Source organism: Onychomys torridus, chromosome 8, assembly GCF_903995425.1.
Source record: "Onychomys torridus chromosome 8, mOncTor1.1, whole genome shotgun sequence".
Lineage (NCBI taxonomy): Eukaryota > Metazoa > Chordata > Mammalia > Rodentia > Cricetidae > Onychomys > Onychomys torridus.
In genome coordinates this window covers 47,625,047-47,634,092 of record NC_050450.1, presented here as the reverse complement: position 1 = coordinate 47,634,092, position 9,046 = coordinate 47,625,047, and the positions used below count along the sequence as shown (strand labels likewise).

At 43.6% G+C, this 9,046-nt stretch overlaps 1 pseudogene; it reads right to left on the bottom strand.

Annotated features, from left to right (window-relative positions):
- Positions 1-3,927: 3,927 nt before the first annotated feature.
- LOC118588668 lies at positions 3,928-4,476 on the bottom strand (annotated as a pseudogene).
- Positions 4,477-9,046: the final 4,570 nt, after the last annotated feature.

Genomic DNA, 9,046 nt, shown 5'->3' with positions numbered 1-9,046 from the left:
CTTGTGAGCTAGTGTAATTTTATGGGTATAAGGATAAGTAGGAGCCAGCTGGATAAGAGATCTGTCAATTCAACAAAATAATCATAGTAGGTTCTTCCCAAAGATTTATGGTCTCTCTAGCCACAAGTTCTTGGCAGGATTATAACACCAGGCTCGAATTCTCTCCTGTTGAGTGGGCCTTAAATGTAACCAGAGAGCTGGTGGTTGCCCAAGACATTCGTACCACAGCTGCACCCTTGAGCATACCTTGCTGGGTGAGTCACCCACTGGGTTCACAGCTGAGTAAGACTGTTCCTTGAGGAAGCTGACCATCAGAGAGGAGGTGTCCTGTCCCATACCAGCTCCATTTCTCCAAGTTCTGCCTGGGACCTTCAGCAATAGGGAGATACTTCTAAGTTCCGATGGGCAAGCAAAGGCAGCGGCAATAGCCTGAATTGTTTGGGGGTTTCTTACACTTCCCTGACCAGCAACTTGAAGGGAGGTATCCCACACCTGGGACTGGGCTTTTTTGATAGTTTGTGGTTTCTGGGAGAAGCGTTATTCCCCAGGTGGAGTAATTTTAATTACAACTTTAAAAAAAAAATCTGATTTACTCTAATGGGTTTGGGTGTTCTGTCTTTGTATGTCTGTGTACTGTGTGTGTACCTGGTGCTCACAGAGGTCAGAAGATGGTGTTAGATCCCATGTATCTGGAGTTACAGATGATTGTACATTGCTATGTGGATGACAGGAAGTGAACCCTGGTCCTCTGGAAGAGCAGCTAGTGCTCTTAACTGCCGAGCCATCTCTCCAGCCCCCCCCCCAATTATTTTTTTAAATATTTTTTTTTGAAAGCTTACACAAAGCCAGGCAGTGGTAGTGCACACCCTTAATCCCAGAGGCAGAGGTAGGCAGATGTCTGAGTTCAAGGTTTTTGAATGAGTTCCAGGACAGCCAGAACTACACAGAGAAACCCTGTCTCAAAAACAAAAACAAAACAAAACAAAACAAAAAAGAAAGAAAGAAAAGAAAAGAAACAAGCCAGGTGGTGGTGGCGGTGGCCCTCGCTTTTAATCCCAGCACTCAGGAGGCAGAGCCAGGCGGATCTCTATGAGTTCGAGGCCAGCCTGGGCTACAGAGTGAGATCCAGGACAGACTCCAAAGCTATACAGAAAAACCAAAACCTTACCAAACAGTAGGTCTCCATATGGCGTTTTCAAACACCCTATTCTTCCCCTCAGCCCCGACTTCCTCTTAATTTTCCCTTTACTATGCTGTAAGTCCTCTCTCCCCTTCTTCCATTCTGACCTACTGAACAGCCGTTCCTCGCCCTACTGTGTAGGACTTAACATCCTGTAACTAACAGATAAAGCAGAACCTAAAGTCCTAACAGATGACGAAAACAAAACAGAACATTTTGAATCTATTAACTTAGCCACGCCCTCGCTTTCCACCAATCAAAGGGCTCAGTGTCATTGCATCATCTAAGGTCTGTCTATGCCTGCAGCTGAGATTCCTCTGCTTTGTGTACCACCTAGTTAATCTTTCCATCTATGTGTTTTCAAAGTGCCTATTGCTTTCTTTGTTCTATTACTATAAAAAAAAAACCATTCATGAAACTCCTCCCATGTTGGAATATGGAATTTGGGGTAACCTAAACCTATTTCTGGACCATGACTCCTCATATTTGTCTCTAGAATAAACTGTTGTTCCCATTTGAGGTGAGAGCTGTGTTTCTGTATCCACCCTGGGTGTGTTGTTTCAGGCACTACGGAGGAGTGTCCATCAGGCCCTTAGATAGCTGTCAGTCCTGCCGTTTCTCCAGCATCTAACTCTGTGGATTTTTCTGTTTCCTCTCCCCTGTTCCTTGGGGGGAGGGGGATATCTCTGTGTGTTTGAGGTCGGCCTGGTCTACATAGTGAGTAGAGAGACCCTGTCTCAAAAACAAACAAACAAACAAACAACAACAACAACAACAATAACAATAACACAACCACCACCAAAAACGAAGTTTCGACAGAAGACTATTCTTTCTCTCACAGAGGCCTGAACTCTGAGAGCTGAGGTAGTCAAAGATGAGGGAGAACTGGTTTCTCCCTTCCTGGATGAGCCAGTGATGTTCCTTCTAATCAGGTGATGGGGATGTTCTTCAGTCGGATGTCTTATGCTACCTGTGCTGGACTAAGGAGGTTTCCAGTCAACTAGAAACTACCCCACAAACTGAATTTTATCTCTTTTGTTTTCAATTACTTTTAACTGAAAAAATGAAAGATTAGATATATATGCATGTGTGAGTTTGTGTGTGGGATGTGCACCTGAATGTAAATGCCCGAGGAGGTCTCACAGGATTTGGATTCACCTGGAGATGTCTGTTATGAGCTGCCTGACATTGGGTACTGCAAACTGAATTCCAGTTCTTCTCAAAAGAGGTATGTGTTTGTAACCACTAAGCTATCTCTCTAGCTCCTGGGGGGGGGGGGGGGATTCAATTAATCTTCATCAGCATAGCTGATGGTCAAACTGGGAGTCGCCAAGACCCAACTTGCAGTTACACAAATAACCACACGATGTCACCATGAGCTCAAAGTATTTTAGACTAACAACCAGTACTCTAGATTGAAAAGAAAAAAAAATTGTCAAACATGGAAAATGATGATATCAGACTTGAAAGAACTCTCTCAACCAACCATCTCCAAATTGAACAGTTTGTCCTGGAAGTCCTGGTGAGTCCCTGATGGATGGATCCAGAAACCAGAAATCAGAACAGATTACCCAATAACTTCTCACAGTGGCAGCCTCAACGTCTTGAGACTTGGTTTCAGGGCCTTAGAAGGACAGAAGGGGAGGCTGTATTCTTGGTTCTAGCTGTCTCAAACAGTCTTGTGTTGAGGAGCAATGATTGCTGCTGAGGAAAAGGGCCCTTTTTTCCCTACTTTGAAGGCCAGGTCCTATGTTGGAACTCCCAGAGCAGGGTGGGGCCTCTTGCCGAGGACAGATTACAACATTGCCAGCAAATATGTCAAATCAAAGTTTTAGAGACCAGGAGATATCATTTAAAAAACAGCAACCCAAATTTGCTCAGCTATAACAAATGCTAGGTGGAGGGGAATGGTTTTGCATCTATTCTGTAACCAACAGCGTGGAAAAGTGTTGGCACGTTCTCATTTCACCAGGAAAAGTTGAGCACATAAACAGCTTACAGCGAACCTCCATTGTCTGTCATTAAGAGAGTCAAGACACTGGACAAAACCTTGGGATAGGAAAAAGTGTGAATGGGATGGTGTAAAGTGCTGCTGCTTCTTGGTTGGTTGGACTTTGCTAGCAGAGTGTGGAGTTCTCATGATGGCAGACCTCTGCCTTACAGGGAACAGTTTTCTTTTCTCTGTTTAGCCCAAGAGTGTGAGTCTGACCCACCTCCTTCATCTCCTTCCCTCCATCCTTTAGCCTATAACAAGGACATCTGGGTGTTTTATTATTATTATTAATTTAGAAATTGGATTTATGCATTTTTTTATGTGTGAGTGTTTTGACTGTATGTATGTATATGAACCACCTGTGTGCTTGGTGCCTGGAGAGGGCAGAAGAAGTCACTGAATCCCCTGGAACTGGAGTTATGGATGGTTGTGAACCATTATGTGAGTGCCAGGACTCAAACCCAATTAAACCCGGGTCTCTGCAAGAGCAACAAGTGCTCTTAACCAATGAGTCATCTCTCCAGCTACCTTGGAATTATTTTCACACACCCCCACATCCAAAACTTTTTTTAGATTTATTTATTATTTATTGTGTATACAGAAGAGGGCGCTAGATCTCCTTACAGATGGTTGTTAGCCACCATGTGGTTGCTGGGAATTGAACTCAGGACCTCTGGAAGAACAGTTGGTGCTCTTAACCTCTGAGCCATCTCTCCAGCCCCCAAAACTTTTTTAATAACAGTAAGATCCAGGGTTAGTTTTTGTAGCCACGGCTGGCCCTTAGCCTCTGGCACACTCAAACTTCCCGCACTTGGAGCAGACATAGGGTTTGGTGTGGCTTTGTGTGGTTCCTGGGACCTTGCCAAAGTACCAGTACACCTCTCAGATCTTCCCAGGACCAGATAGGAGCATGGTGCCATGGCCCTTGGGAGACTCCAGGCCAGCTGGCTGATGGTGGATCTTACCCCCAGCCTTGATTTGACTTTGTGCTGGCTGCTCACCTGCAGTGCACACACCTTCAGCTTGGGCACTTCCAGAATCCACACATCATCTATGACTGTCCCCACAACCACAGCTGTTTTGTTTTATCAGCTAAGACCCTTCATCTTTTGGATCATCCAGGGCAGGGACAGAGGTGGCCAGTTAGTGCAGCTCCTAAATAACCTTTCCAGTGTAACTTGATTGAAGATGAGGGTGTTCGTCTAGCTAGAAACCAGCAGAACTTCACTAGCAGCCATAGGAGGATGTCCTTGCTCTTGGGCTCCTCGAGCTGAACCTTTTTAGTCCTTGTGGCTACATCAACTCACACGATGGTGCCTCCTGCTCAGAAAACTTATTTGTAGGCGGAATTTCTTTGTGTCCCTGCAGTTGCTCCCAAATAACCACACAGAGACTTCTTATTAATTATAAATGTTCAACTGATAGCTTAGGCTTGTATTTAGCTAGCTCTTATAACTTAAATTAACCCATTTCAATGAATCTATATGCTGCCCCCAAGGCTCATTTACCTCCTCTACATGCTTCCCAGACTGCTTGCTGTGTCTCATGGCATTTCCTCCTGACTCTGCTCTTCTCCCCAGCATTCTCTCCATCCTGAAAATCCTGCCTAGCTACTGGCTATTTAGCTTTTTATTAAACCAATCACAGTGACATATATTCACACAGTGTAAAAGAACATTCCACACTTACTTTAATTTTTTTAGATGATACTTAGGTATTTTTAGGTATTAATGGGGAAAGGTGGCATACATACTATCTTTCATATATTAAAAAGTAAAAAGTCAACCTGATTGTAAAATAGAATATAATAATAAATAGTAATTGAAAAGGAGGTGTGGTAGGGAGGCTGGATAAAGAGAGATCAAATTTACAGAGTATAAGCTGTATGCATATGTGGGAATACTGACACTAACCTCCCCCCATGAATGTGTATGAGTTTCATATGTTAAGCAAAATAAAATATTTATGAGTAAAAATAAATATATAATAAGGCATATATACTTGTGAATATATATGATACTTAACTTTATTCTTATACATGTTGTGTGGCAATTTCTTCTAATTGAAATATTCCGTCATGGAGAAAGGCTCATTAAGAGGAAATATGGGGCTGGAGAGATGGCTCAGCAGTTAAGAGCACTGGTTGATCATCCCAAGGACCCAGGTTTGATTCCCAGAGCCCACATAGCAGCCCACAACTGTCTGTAACTCCAGCTCGGATCTCACGGCCTTTTCTGGCTTCCAAGGGCACTGGGCACACATATGGTGCACAGACAGACATGCAGGCAAATGCCCATACACATTAAACTAAAATAAATAAAATTTTTAAAGAGTCAGAAAGTACAAGTTGAAGGGATGACTTGGTGGCTAAGAGTGTTGACGATTCTTAACCTGAGGACCTGAGCTCATTTCCCAGCACTCACATGGCAGCTCACAAACACCTATAATTCCATTTCTAGGGGATCTGATGCCTTCAACTGGCCTCCAAAGGTATCAGGCACATGGTGCACAGACATCCATGCAGGCAAAACACCCACACACATAAAATAAAATAATACAAACTAATTTTTAAAAGACTCAGGAAGTAAACAAAACTTACAAGGCTCAGGAAGTAAATGCCCTTGAAATGCCCCCCTTGTCTTAACAACTTAGTCTAAGAAACAGCCTTGAGAGAGATAATTGGGAAAGTAACCTTGAGTCAAAGCAGGAGATATCAAACACCCGGCTTTGGGAGGAAAAAAACTTGGGTCAGAACAAGATATCTATAATTGGCTACCTGGCCTTGGAGAACAAACAGCTGCACATTTCTGAACATTAAAGATAGTCCCCGAGTTCACCCTGACCTTATTTGAATCAACCAATGGGAACCCTGTAACTATGCTTCTAGCTTCTGTAACTGCGCTTCTGCTCCTAGGACCCTTATAAAAAGTTCCCCTTCCCCTAGGGAGGCGCGCAAGTCTTCCCAGAGACTTTGCCGCCCCAGGTACCTGTGCATTTAAATAAACCCTCTTGCTGTTTGCATCTGATTCGTGGTATCGGCGCGTTCCTTGGGTCTGGGGTCTCTCTTGAGGGAAGATCTCCTGTGGGGGTCTTTCACCCTCAAGTCTGAGGATACTCCCCAAACTTAAAAAGATCCCTCCCCAAGATTAGACAGCTATCAAAGTAGTAAGAACTGCTGGGGTGAAGAATCTCTGACGTGTCAAACTGCCTGAAATTGTGCAAATTTCATGGGTCATCACCTAGGCTAGGGAATGCTGTTCAGTGAGCAGTCTTTGATCATCCATGCTCCTGTAAATAACGACTTATCCATACTCTTATAGGGAATCCTAATAAACTCATTGGTTCACCAAGTTGAATTATGGGGCAATTGTTTTGTTGATCTGTTGTCAATTCCCTGTCTGGGGTGGGTAGATGTCTGTCTATCTGTAGAAAAGGAAAAGCCACATAACACAATGAGTGTCTAAATGGGGACCAACAGAACAAAAAGATGCGTTATGGAAGAGCGGTTATAGGGACCAACAGAACAAAAAGATGGACTTAGGACCCAACAGAACCAAAAAGATGCGTTATGGAGGAGCAGTTATAGGGACCAAGAGAACAAAAAGATGCATTATGGAGGAGCGGTTATAGGGACCAACAGAACAAAAAGATGCGTTATGGAGGAGCAGTTATAGGGACCAACAGAACAAAAAGATGAGTTATGGAGGTGCGGTTGCACTGCCCCTGCAGTGGGTGCTGAGACACGCAACTGAGGTTGATCCATGTGATGGTGGAGGATCCACAGGGGACCATTCCCGACCTGGCTCCCTTTCCCCTACCTTTTTGACCATGTGCCTCCTTGCCGTAGTGGGGGTCCCATGCTCTTTGTGATGGGTGGCAGCCAAGGCCAAGCCATCTGAGACTAGAATGCCACTGAGGGAAGTCCCGGGGTAGCCATCGTTCCCTGTTTGATATGTGGGTGAAGTCCTCATGAGGATTACAGAGGAAAAAGGACCAGTACTGAGAAAGGCGGTGTGAGAGAGGCAGTGTTCGGTACCCAGTTCACTGGGCCCTATAGGATGATATTCACAGGAAAATTCAGAAAAACATTGATGCAGCAGGGACTATGGGACTGGTTTAGGGGTTGAATAGCTTTTCATCTGTCTAGAAATGTTTCTTAGTATTTTCCCCCCACCAAATTATTCCCAGAAGGAAATCAACAATTTCTTCTTAGCCAGGCATTAAAGAGCTTTGCTGAGCCCTGTGATGGTAATTTCACATCTCCTCAAGAAAAAAAAAAAAAAAAATGTTAGTAACCCTGGGTTCGAGTCTCAGCTCAAAAAAAAGAAATAAATAAATGTTAGTAAAAAATGGAATTGAATAAAAAATTATACTTCAGAATATTCATAGCCCCTCAGTCAACCACAGACAGTGAAGAACTCAAATGTACATAAGTAGAAAAATTGATAAACTCAAACACATAGACACAGTAAAACATTTCTCATTACCAACTAGAAAGATCTCTCTCTCTCTCTCTCTCTCTCTCTCTCTCTCTCTCTCCCTCTTTCTTCTCTTTTAGGGTCTTACTGTGTAGTTTTGAAAGGGTACTCACTTTGTAGACCAGGATGGTCTTGAACTCACAGAGATCTACCTGCCTCTACCTCCCAAGTCCTGGGATTAAAGGTGTGGGCCACCATGCTCATAGGTGACTTTTTTTTTTTCAGAGGTTTCCTCCCAGGCAAAACCAGGAAACCAGGATTCATAGTTTTGATGAAGAAAAGGATTTCAGGGAGAGCCAATATGAAGCACAGTTGGATTTATTGAAAACAGAAAGAGGGACTGGATAGATGGCTTTAAGGTTAAGAGCACTTGCTGCTCTCACAGAGGACCTGGGTTCAGTTCTCAGCACTCACTATGGTTTTTTTGTTTGTTTTTGTTTTTTTCAAGACAGGGTTTCTCTGTGTAGCTTTGTAGCCTATCCTGGAACTTGCTCTGTAGACCAGGCTGGCCTTGAACTCACAGAGATCTGCCTGGCTCTGCCTCCCGAGTGCTGGGATCAAAGGTGTGTGCCACCACTGCCCAGCTCAGCCCTCACAAAGTAAAGCTCACAACTAGTTCTCTTCTGGCTTCCCTGGGCACTGCATACATGTGGTGTGTACAAGCATACATGCATACATACATACATACATACATACATACATACATACATACATACATAGGGCTGGAGAGATGGCTCAGCAGTCAAAGGCACTGATTGCTTTTCCAGAGGTCCTGAGTTCAATTCCCAGCACTCCTATGGCAGCGTACATATGTCTATGATGAGATCTGATGTCCTCTTCTGGTGTGCAGAGAGACAAAGCATCCATCTACATAAAATAAACAAACAAATAAATAAATAAGAACTTCTCTGGATTTAAAAAAAAAAAAACCAGAAAGATGCTCTAGGAACTGTAGTTAGAGTTTTCCTGCCTGGCCCACAGTCAGGACAAATCTCTCTTACCCGCCAGTCCCACAGTCGCTTAGACCCAACCAAGAAAGCACACAGAAACTTATATTGTTTACAAACTGTATGGCCGTGGCAGGCTGCTTGTTATCTACCTTTTCTATCTTAAATTAACCCATTTCTGTTAGTCTATACTTTGCCACATGGCTTGTGGCTTACCAGTGTCTTTACATGTTGCTTCTCCTGGCGGCGGCTGGCGGTGTCTCTCTCCAGCCTTCTACTTCCCAGAATTCTCTTCTCTCTTGTCCCGCCTATACTTCCTGCCTGGCCACTGGCCAATCAGAACTTTATTTACACAGAGCGATATCCACAGCACTTCCCCTTTTCTTTTTTTTTAAAGGAAGGTTTTAACTTTTACATAGTACAATTACATATAACAATTATCAAGCAA